This window comes from Rhinopithecus bieti, unplaced genomic scaffold (assembly GCF_001698545.2).
Source record: "Rhinopithecus bieti isolate Rb0 unplaced genomic scaffold, ASM169854v2 scaffold_26298, whole genome shotgun sequence".
Classification (NCBI taxonomy): domain Eukaryota; kingdom Metazoa; phylum Chordata; class Mammalia; order Primates; family Cercopithecidae; genus Rhinopithecus; species Rhinopithecus bieti.
This window is the reverse complement of record NW_016811735.1, coordinates 476631-488623: the sequence shown is the minus strand read 5'-3', so window position 1 is coordinate 488623 and position 11993 is coordinate 476631. Positions and strand designations below refer to the sequence as shown.

The following is an 11993-nucleotide window of genomic DNA, read 5'->3' as shown; positions in this document are numbered from 1 at the left end:
AAAAAAAAAAAAAAAAAAAAAAAAAGTAGTAGTTTGATGGACTGATATTGGTGTCACTGTGGTACCTTTTATATTAAACCTCTTATCTGCTTTAATTAGCCAAGAGTATGAGGCATATACTATGTTCAGAATTAAGAACAAAAAGTGAACTAAGCATGTCCCCACTTTCTGGACTTTTTTTTTTTTTTGTGAGACAGAGTGTCGCTCTTTGCCCAGGCTGGAGTGTAATGACGCAGTCTCGCCATTACATCCAGCTTGAACCTCCACCTCGTGGGTTCAAGCAATTCTCCTACCTCAGCCTCCCGAGTAGCTGGGATTGTAGGTGCACACCACCAAACCTGGCTAATTTTCATATTTTTAGTAAAGACAGCATTTCGCCATGTTGGTTAGGCTGGTCTCAAACTCCTGACTTCAGGTGATCTGCCCGTCTCAGCCTCCCACGGTGTTGCAATTACAGGCGTGAGCCATAGCGCCCAGCCTCTGGACATTTTTTAAAAGTTTGTGTGGGCTGGGTGCAGTGGCTCACATCTGTAATCCTAGCACTTTGGGAGGCCGAGGTGGGTGGATCACCTGAGGTCAGGGGTTTGAGACCAGCCTGGCCAACATAATAAAACCCCATATCTACTAAAAACACAAAAATTAGCCAGGCTTGGTGGCAGGTACCTGTAGTCCCAGCTACTTGGGAGGCTGAGGCAGGAGAATTGCTTGAGCCAGGGAGGCAGAGGTTGCAGTGAGCCAAGACTGCGCCACTGCACTCCAGGCTAGCTGACTCCATCTCAAAAAAAAAAACAAAAAACAAAAACAAAAATGTGGGTTTGGGATAATGGAAAAGTTTGGGAGATGGATAGTGGTGAGGATTGCACAATAATGTGAATATACTTAATGCCACTTAAATCTACACTTAAAAAGGATTAAAATGGTAAGTTTTATTGTTATGTATATTTTACCACAATTAAAAAAAAAAAAAAACTTCTTTAGGAGACAGTATATCCGATAACCAACTGAGGAAGACATTTTACAAAGTGATAAACCAGTGAAGCACAGGAATTTAAAGGGATACTTGAGTAAAGTAGATTGAACACTCAACTTTCATGATGGTTTTGAAGGAGGTAAAGAATCAGTAGACTGGAAAATTAGGCAAATGGAGAGATGGCATGTGCCAAGAGAACAATAAGTCATATATAGTTGAAAGCAAATTTCTAAAAGGAGGGGTCTGTTACAGAGGCGACCCTCATAGTTCGCCCCAACCTGGGCACGAGAAACATTTGCTGGATAGATGAGGGGATGAGGAACCCGAAGAAAATAGTGAAAGAGGAAATCTATATTAGTAAGTGGGGACTGTGAGAGATTAACCAGCCCCTTGCTTTGTGTGAGTAGAAGAGTATTGTCTTGATTCCAAGTGACTTGCTGGAAACTGTTGTGGTGGTGTAACTCAGAAGTGACAGAAAGGAAATTCCTGAAGACCCTGCGGGGTGAACAGTTGGAGAGATGTTGGAAATGCCATCTCACTGGTCTGCTCATTTGGGGCCAACAGCCAGATAAGGCATCTCTGCCCTACACAGGAGCTGGGAAAGAGCTGGAGGTGGACCTTGGAGCAGAAGCCAGGTCTTACGTGGAGCCCAGCACAGGCCAGGGCTTTGTGGAACAGACAAAGCCTAAAGCCTGCTGGGCAGCTGAGGTGCAGCTTCCCGCAAAGGTGTTCCTTACTATGAGGACCCCAGATTTGTAGGAGACCTCACATAGAACAACTGGTGGATCAGCTGAAGCAAAGATTCTAGGAACCAGAACTACCAAGGCCTCCCAGATGGGGCTGAAGAAGAGAATAGGAGTGGGGCCAGGTGCCTGATAAGCTAACCATGCCAGCCACACCATCTGCGGCTAGGCTGGCGCATAGTAGGCGTTCAGTAAATATTTGCTACATTTGAATTGAAAACCCACTTGTTTCTATTTTGTATTAATTGCTTTTTGTTTGTTTTTATTTGCTCTTAGTATACTGGCAAGGAGTTATCTCGTTTTTTAAAAAGTTGATATTTGATTCAGCGAAATCATGCGGGGGATTGATCCATATTAGAACAGAATGGCCCCTTGGATACTAACGGCCACTCTTTCATCCTCACAGCCTCACTTTCCTCCCTGGTGATTCCCTCAATGTCTCCCTCAGCCCCACCTCTGTTCAACACACACTTCCCAGGTTCAGATACTGACTTGCTGATGGCTCCCAAGTCTCCCTTCCAAGCTGTGTACCTGTAATATCTAACTGCCCACTGGACATCTCCTCTTATTTGTTCCTCAGATTCCTGCATCTCAGCATGTCCAAAATTGCACAATTATCTCACTTCTCTGACTTGCTGCTGCTACTTCTCTCCCTCTTGAGAGGTATCACCCTCTACCCAATGTCTCCAGTTAGAAGCCTCAGCTATATATGACTCCACCATTTTCTTAACTCATCCCTAGTGTTGCTGACCCTACCTGAGGCATGGCTCTCAATTCCAGCCTCACCCGTCTGAACCTGAACCATGCCAGCTTTCCAGATATACACACAGGCACCTTCTCGTTCTACCACTGCCAACTGGAGGCAAATAGTTCTTAGAACTCCAGGCTCTCTCAGAGAAAGTTAGCCAACTTCAGAATTAATTCCTTCTGCTATGTGTTCACAGGAGGTACTGCACCTCCCTGGCCTTACAAATTCTTTGGATTTCTTAGTTCTTCGCCGGAACCCTAAATCTCATGTGAGCCCAGCCAGTGAGCTGGGTGTCCTCCTTTTTGTTCCCACCAGTTCCTAAACTCTTGGGGCTCTGGGTATCACACCTACTTCTCTTCGAACACTGAGACTTGGGCAGTGGTTCTCAACCCTGGCTGCACATTGGAATCATAATCAGTTTAAAGGATTACCGATGCCTGGGACCACCCAGACCAATTAAATCATTCTTTCTGGAGGTGGAGCCCTGGCACTGGTATTTTGTCAAGTCTCCAGAGGTGATTTTAATGTTCAGCCAAGGTTGAGAATGACTGGTTTAATGCATATATTTCTACCGTCTATGCCTTGGATCCTCAGAACTGTGCCCACTCTCCAGACCAGCCCTTTCAAGTTCTTCTCCAGGAATTGCTTAACCTGCAATGACTGTGCTCTGCCTTCAACTACCTGTTATCCAACAGCAACTCTGTGCATGCCAATGGTAAACAAATATAACTATATGCCAACAGTGGGCAGTGTTATGTTTTGGCCACCACCCTGAATCTATTTACCTTGATTTTCCTCTGGGTGTCTGCCCCAGTCCTACACCCACTTCATGCCTTCTGTCAGAAGCTGCCTCCACACCTCAGCCCAGGGCCGCATGTGACCCAGAATGAGCCAATCAGGACATTCCATTCCTCTGGCCACAGTGATGGGCTCAGGAATCGGCCTGTGCCCCAAGGCAGGGCAGTCAGACACGGTGAGGCTTAGTTTGGAGACTTTGGCTTGACCTGTTTGGGAATTTGCTAGACTTGAATGTGAGATGGGAGTCCAGAAGAGAGCTTACCTGAGGATGGAGCCCAAACAGAACAAGAAAACCCCAGGGAGGGACCCTGTCCTTGAAGATCATAGTCTAGTGGAGGAGACACCTGTTGATAGGGGTAAAGGTGACAGTAAGTGTGACAGCTCAGAGCATGGGGCAGCATAATCAGAATGCCCCTGGGGGCACTTGCAGCTGGCTGGGCTATTCATGTGGTCATTTCTATTTTTGCCTCTTGGAATTGAATTCTGCTGGGAGGCAGCCAGTGAGGTCCGAAGTCCTCTCAAAAAGGTTGTTGGATTGTTTGTTGACTGACCCCCCACCCCTGTTCCCAGCAGCTACAGCTTCCCAGGCCCTTGCATTGCCAGAGTCCCTGGCTCTTCTCTCTAGTCAGGCTCCCAACCTCACTGGGGGCTGATTAAGACACTTCCTGTCCTTCCCCAATCTTGGAGTCTTGCTAAGATCCTCCTGACAAGCTTCTCCTGCTTCCAGCCTGCCTTTCCACAACCTTCTCCCATCTGCTGCCAGGGAAGCTAAGACACAAGTCTGATCATGCCACCCTCCTACTTCAAAACCTCCACTAAATCCCTGTGGCCTCAGAATCAAGTCCAAACTCCTAACATGACCTAGAGGTCTTTCACAGAGTGGTCCCAACTTACCTCTCGTTCCTGGCCACTTCCCATAACACTGTTGAGCCAACCACATGGACATTCTTGTCATTTCCTGTATAAGTCATGGCCTTTAATGCCCCTGTGCCTCAGCATGTGCTGGTCTCGTTGCGGGACATAGAAATGATCTTCCCTCCTGTACATCCTTGAGGACCCAACTCACACATCCCCTTTTTGAAGCCTTCTGCAGGAAGTACTTTATTGAATACATACCTCAGTTACATTATATTTAGCTTATTGTTTAAGGACACAGACTGGCTCAAAATAGGTGCTCAGTTAAGATTAAATAAATGGGTAGGCTGGGCACGGTGGCTCACACCTATAATCCCAGCACTTTGGGCGGCCAAGGCAGATGGATCACGAGGTCAGTAGTTCAAGACTAGCCTGACCAACATGGTGAAACCCTGTCTCTACTAAAAATACAAAAAATTAGCTGGGCATGGTGGTGCATGCCTCTAATCCCAGCTACTTGGGAGGTTGAGGCAGGAGAATCACTTGAACCCAGGAGGCAGAGGTTGCAGTGAGTGGAGCTCGTACCACTGTACTCCAGCCTGGGCAACAGTGTGAGACTCTGTCTCAATAAATAAATAAATAAATAAATAAATAAATAAATAAATAAATAAATGGGTAGATGCTATCAAAATCTCTGGAGGCATCCAGGACACATAGACTTAGGAGAGCCCTGGATGGGAGAGGCAGAGGACAGATGGGACTGTTGGAAATAGTTTATAGCTCACCTTCCTAAGGGCAGGCCCTTGGCCTGATTGGAAACAGCAGGAACTAGGGCTGGTGGTCCCACACTGATCTGGTGTCATCTTATAATAGTCTTCTCTGATCCTTAAGTGCCCGGTAGAGGGGTCCTGAATCTATGGAGGGCTCTGGATATAGATTGGCAAAGTGTTACCTGGCAGGAAGTACACAAGCTGTTTCCATGGTGGGTGCAGTTTCAGAATCCTGAAAATGACTCTACTAAAATTTAAAATGTTGATTATATAAGATCCATTTACACCATATTAATTCAGACACAATAAATGAAAATGTCACCTTAGTTCCACCATTATAGCCAGTAATAATAATAATAATACCTGTAATGTATTTAAGATGTACTATACTAGGGACTGAGCTAAGCACTTTACAGATATGATCTCATTCACTCTTCTTTTTTTTTTTTTGGAGTCGGAGTCTTACTTCTGTTACCTATGCTAGAGTGCAGTAATGCTATATCTTGGCTCACTGCAACCTCTGCCTCCTGGGTTTAAGTGATTCTCCTGCCTCAGCCTCCTGAGTAGCTGAGATTACAGGCATGTGCCTCATGCTCAGCTAATTTTTATATTTTCAGTAGAGACAGGGTTTCACCATGTTGGTCAGGCTGGTCCTGAACTCCTGACCTCAGGTGATCCACCCAGCTTATCCTCCCAAAGTGCTGGGATTACACGTGTGTGCCACCACACCTGGCCTCATTCACTCTTCTTAACAGTCCAAAGAGATATCCCCACTTTGTAGATGAGAACACTGAGGCTCAGAGAAGTTAAAAACTTGCCCATGGTCACAGATAGTCAGTGGTACAGCCAGGACTTAATGCAGGTCTGAGTCCAATACTGATGCCTTTACCCTATATTCCTTCTGCCATCCTAATAAAATTTTTCATTTTCTATACTCCAGGCCTTGTCCATATATTCTAATTTTACATAATTATAAGCACAGCTGTAATTCGGATTATTTTACAAACTTAACTTTATATCCTAATACACATCTCATCCACCAAGTCCTGTTGAGTCTACCTCTAAAACATCTATAATCTGTAATCCACTTCCCTTCATCTCCACCCTTATCTTTTGTCTAGAGCTTCTTAATCAGTCTCCATGTTTTACTCTTGTCCTCTTCTTATCCCCTCTTCTCCCAGGAGTGAATGATCTTTTAACAATATAAACCAGATCATGGCATTCCCCAACCCATCAGTGGGTTCTCACTGCATTTGAATAAATTGCAAATCCTTAATCCAGCCAAAGGGCCCTGCATACTTCACCCATGCTTTGCTAAGCTCACTGTACTCTAACCACACTGGCCTTCTCCCAGCTCTTCAAAACAGCCTGATTCTCTACCACCTCAGGGCCTTTTCAGGTTCCTCTGCTTGGGACCCTCCCCTCATGCTCCCCTTGACTGATGCCTCTTTGTCTTCAAGCCTTTTCTTTTTTTTTTTTTTTAGATGGAGTCTCGCTCTGTCGCCCAGGCTGGAGTGCAGTGGTGCAATCTCAGCTCACTGCAACCTCTGCCTCCTGGGTTCAAGTGATTCTCCTGCCTCAGCCTCCTAAGTAGCTGGGATTACAGGCGTGTACCACCATGCCTGGCTAGATTTTGTATTTTTAGTAGAGATGGGGTTTTGCCATGTTGGCCAGGCTGGTCTTGAACTCCTGGCCTCGAGTGATCTGCCTGCCTTGGCCTCCCAAAGTGCTGGGACTACAGGCACGAGCCACCACACCCAGCCATCAAGCGTCTTTTTAAATGTCTCTTCAGGCCATTCCTGACCACCCTCCGCAACCTAAATTAGGTCTCCTATTCACACAGATAGTAGTTTATATATTTGTGTGTTTATTTGATTAATACCATTAACACAATCTTACAGTCCTATGACAGAAGGACTTGTCTGTTTTGCTGAGCACTTTATCCCTAATGCCCAACACAGTGCCAGATACATAGCAGGTAATCAACATTTATTGAAAGAATAAATATGTTTCTATATTACTCTACAAGCTTCACAAATATAATCTAATAGCTGCATAATACCCGACAGTTATCCCTTTAATTAATGGCTTTAATAAGACATTTGTTTCATATGCAATTGAAAGAACTGACCTTTTATTGTTAGAAGAAAAAAAAAATGTTTGAAGTCCCTGGACCAGCCATACCAGAAATCTGAGCACACTAATAATAACATTATGCGTGTACATGGTGAACCTAATTTTGCTGTTGAAAGTAAAAATACAGGCCGGGCGTGGTGGCTCATGCCTGTAATCCCAGCACTTTGGGAGGCCGAGGCGGGTGGATCACGAGTTTGGGAGATCAAAACATGGTGAAACCCTGTCTCTACCAAAAATACAAAAAAAAAAAAAAAAAAAAAGCCGGGTGTGGTGGCATGCACCTGCAGTCCCAGCTACTGGGGAGGCTGAGGCAAGAGAATCACTTGAATCTGGGAAGTGGGAGTTGCAGTGAGCCAAGATCACGCCACTGCCACTGCACTCTAGCCTGGATGAGCAGAGTGAGACTCTGTCTCAAAAAAATAATAATGATCAAAAATAAAATAAAATAAATGAAAAACTTTGATTTCAGTGGCTTGCCTTTGAAGTTATTTGAACACTTCAGAATCCTCAGATATTACCTGATGAATGATTTGTTCAGTGGTCTACAAGCTTACTTTTCTGATATTGCTGATTATTTTATTTTTTACAACCTTTTTTTGTGTGTGTGAGATAGAGTCTTGCTCTTTCACCAGGCTGGAGTGCAGTGGCACGATCTTGGCTCACTGCAACCTCCACCTCCTGGGTTCAAGTGATTCTTGTGCCTCAGCCTCCTGAGTAGCTGGGACTACAGGTGTGCGCCACTACGCCTGGCTAATTTTTGTATTTTTAGTCAAGACAGGGTTTCACCATGTTGGCCAGAATTGTCTCGATCTCCTGACCTCCTGATCCGCCCACCTCGGCCTCCCAAAGTGCTGGGATTACAGGTGTGAGCCACCGCACCCAGCCCTATTTTTTACAAACTTAATCTTGGAATAATTTTAGATTTAGAGAAAAGTTGCCAAGGTAATACAGAGAGTTCTCATATATCCCTACCCAGCTTCCCCTATGAACATCGTACATTTCCATGGCACATTTGTCATAACTAAGGAACCAATGCTGGCACGTAACTATTAACTAAACTCCAGATTATTTGGATTTCACCCGTTTTTCTTCTTTATGTTCCGGGATCTGATCCAGGATCCTGCACTACATTTAGTTGTTATATCTCCTTAGTCTCCTCTGGTCTGTAGTGGTTTCTTAGTCTTTTCTTGGCTTTGATGACCTTGAACAGTTTTGAGGAGTATTGGTCAGGTCTTTTGCAGAACATCTCTCAATTTGGGTTTGCCTGATGTGTTTCTCATGATTAAACTGGAGTTATGGGTTTTGGGAAAAAATGTCACATAGGTGAAGTGCCCTTCTCATCACACCCTAGTAGGGGGATACATGATATCAATGGGACATCACTGGTGATGCTAATTTTCATTACTTGTAAGGTAGTATCTGCCAAGTTTTTCCACTGTAAAGTTCCTATTTTTCCCTTCCATACTATATTCTTTTTTTGGAGACAGAGTCTCACTCTATCCCCTAGGCTGGAGTGCAGTGGTGCAATCTTGGCTCACTGCAACCTCCGTCTCCCAAGTTCAAACAATTCTTCTACCTCAGCCTCCTGAGTAACTACAGGCACCTGCCATCATGCCCAGCTAATTTTTGTATTTTTAGTAGAGACAGGGTTTCGCCATGTTGGCCAGGCTGATCTCGAACTCCTGACCTCAGGTGATCCACTCGCCTCAGCCTCCCAAAGTGCTGGGATTACAGGCGTGACCCACCGCACTGGGCCTCCATACTATATTCTTTGAAAGCAAATCACTAAGACACTAAGACCAGCCCACCCTCAAGTGGAAGTGGGGACAGGGTGATGGTGGTGGTGGCATTAAACTCTACCTCCTGGAGGAGGGAACATCTACCATAAGAAAGATTGTCTCTTCTCCACTTATTTACTTATTCAATAATTTATATCAGTATGAATTCATGTATACTTATTTTATATTTTGGGCTATAATCTTACACAACATGATTCACTTTTGTTGCTCAAATTGTTCCAGTTTTGCCCATTGGGAGCTCTTCCAGTTGGCTCCTGTGTCCCTTCCACATGCCCCATCCTTTTGTTTTTTTGAGTACTTCCTTACTTTCCAGTACCACAAGATGCTCATCTTGTATTTTCCCCATCCCAGACCTAGAAGCAGCCATTTCTCCGGGAGCCTGGGAGCTAGCTTTTGAGACTCAAGAGCCCAGAGCTGTGGAATGTTACCGTATTAGACACAGTGCTTCCCTGCTCAGGATGCTCAGGAGAATTTGTGAGCAATAAAGAAGAGGAAGGGTACGCATGGAGCTGCTGCCTGTTTCCTTAGTTCCCCAGGCTTGGATATACTCTCCTCTCTGATGAGCTACCCACAGTTATCTGATCTGCCTGGGTTAGACTGTAGAATGTTCCTCAGACCAACTGCCCTTGCCTGGCAATCAGATTTTGGAAGCCTCTGCTGTCTGCACAGAATAGCAAACATTCTGAGTCCCTGAGCTTATGCTGGTCAAGGTCTGTCCTCCTGGGCTGGACTTCTGCGGGCATTGCTGCCCTGCTCATTCCCAACCAAAGATCTATCCAAATACCAGTTTGTATTTTCCTAACAGTGTTGTTTCAAATTTGGCTTCTGTCCCATCTCCTCCCTCTCATGCATGCTCAGTAGGTGTCCTTGCTTCCTTTAGGAAAAAGCAGTGCACCAGGCAAGAGTTCCCGTAACCTCTCTCGCCTTCCCTGGGACAATAGCTTCTACCTTCTCCAAGGTTAACTCCTCCCGCTGAGCCTGGATCCATCCTCTCCCGCTTTCTCCAGGACCATCCCTCTTGCTCATATCTTTGACCTTGCCCCCCACTGACACCCCCAGCCCCCTTCACTGGCTCCTCTTGCTCAGCCTAAAAGGATATTTAAGTCCCTTGGCCTACAAAGACCCTCCTCAGTCTTGCCTCAACCTCCAGCCAGCACAGAATCTCTCTCCCCTTCACTTTGAGCTTCTTGAAAGGACAGACCTCACCAATCATCTCCCTTCACTACTGAGCCATGGAGACCACGGAGATAGGAGTTTCCACAGAAAAAGGGTGACTATATTGGCTTCCATGGAGGGACGCTGATAGGGAAATCAAGTGGCCCCTCTCGAGGAAGGATTCCTTGATGATGAAATACTGCCAGAAAGGACTGCCCCAGAAAATTAGATTGAGAACTGGAATGATCTGAAAAAGCTCCCAAGAAGCAGGACCCGACCTGTGCCTGGAGTTGGTGGGGTTGAAGGAGAGGAGTGGAGGCCACTCCCCACATGGATGGCAGCCATAAGTTGGAGAAAGGAGGGGTATCCATTTCCAAATCTTTTCTGATCCACTCTTTTCTCTCATCTCAGGGTGACAGCCTTTATCCCACAGTGACAGTCACTTTAATCAGGAGTATTTAACCTCATGTAGGCTCACACCTCCAGCATTGCCACGCGAAGTGGACACAGTGATTCACCACCCACCGGGTTTGCCTCGTTGCATCTTGCCAAGGTAATGGGGGTGTGCCCTTTCCATCAGTGGAGCAAAAGGAAACTCACGTTCAGCGTTTGGCCCCTCCACATTGGGGCTCTATCTTCTGGTACCCCTACTCCAGCTGGGTGGCTCCTGCTATTCATTCTGCTGCTGACTTGACCCTGCAAGAAACACCTTCCCTTCAAGTACCCTGGCTCAGCCCTGGTCTTTGGAATTCAGCTTGTGGTAGATAAACTTCCTCTAGGATCAAGAGTTCATCAGCCTAAGCTGTACACAGACTCACCTGTGCTCATAGACCCTGGCCAGTTTTGTGGTCTATGGTCTGATGCTTATTCATTCATTCAGCACATACTTGTGGAGGATCTTCAGGCACACTTGTAGGCACTGGGGATACAATGATGAGCAAAAAGATACGGCTTCATAAGAGTTTGCAGATGCAGCTGAGTGATTTCCCAACTATATAATACAAACAAGTGCAATGAAGAAAAATTATGTCCCACCCAGGGTATTGGGTAAAGCTTCCAAAGAAAGTGACAGTTTTAACTGAGGTCTGAAGAATGAGTAGGAATTAACAAGGCAAGACACAGTTGGGGTTACTGAGACAGGAGAGGAGAAAAATCTTCCCAAACAGAATAGCATGTGCAAAGGCCCTAGAGCAGGAAGGATGGCCTGCTAGCTGGAGTGTAGGAAGCAAGGCAGAGAGTGGGAGGAGGAAAGGCTAGAAAGGACAGTGGAGGCTGGAGGGGCAGGGCCTTGTAGGACCATGTTCATTATCTGGGTTTTCATCCCAAGAATGGTGGGAAGAAAGCCACTTAAGGATATTACAGAGCAACATGATCAGATTTGTACTTGAGAAATTACTGACCACAGTGGGAAGCACAGATGAGAAGGGGGCTGGTGCCCCTGTAAGGAGAGTTGGAGGTTAGGTGACAGCTGTGGTCCCAAGAGAGGTGAAGGCAGAGTGTGCCTGTGCTCTATCCGCTTGTCCCTTGACTTGTTTTTTCCTTTTTTTTTTTTTGAGATGAAATATCACTCTGTCACCCAGGCTGGAGTGCAGTGGCATAATCTCGGCTCCCTGCAACCTCTGCCTCCTGGGTTCACGCGATTCTTGTGCCTCAGCCTCCCGAGTAGCTGGTACTACAGGCACCCGTCACCACGCCCGGCTAATTTTTTTTTTTTTTTTTTTTTTTTTTTTTTTTTGTATTTTAGTAGAGACGGGGTTTCACCGTGTTAGCCAGGATGGGCTCGATCTCCTGATCTCGTGATTTGCCCGCCTTGGCCTCCCAAAGTGCTGGGATTACAGGCGTGAGCCACCGCGCCCGGCCAATTTTTGTATTTTTAATAGAGGCGGGGTTTCACCATGTTGGCCAGGCTGGTTGCGAACTCCTGACTGCAAATGATCCACCCACGTCGGTCTTCCAAAGTGATGGGGTTACAGGCGTGCGCCATCGCGCCCGGCCTGTCTCTTTTTTATTTTTATTTTA

General features: G+C 45.9%; 1 protein-coding gene and 1 long non-coding RNA gene across 2 annotated transcripts in view; one reads left to right on the top strand and one right to left on the bottom strand.

The window, feature by feature from the left end:
- Positions 1-11993, top strand: part of HOMER2 (homer scaffold protein 2) — a 147299-nt gene that overhangs the window by 24842 nt on the left and 110464 nt on the right. The gene's annotated exons all lie outside the window — the stretch shown is intronic.
- LOC108543989 (uncharacterized) lies at positions 981-10888 on the bottom strand. Its single transcript, XR_001889718.1, has 5 exons — positions 10793-10888; positions 10575-10670; positions 4900-5040; positions 3522-3603; positions 981-1465 (listed from the first exon to the last, which is right to left on the bottom strand). It is a non-coding gene; the product is annotated as an uncharacterized LOC108543989 (long non-coding RNA).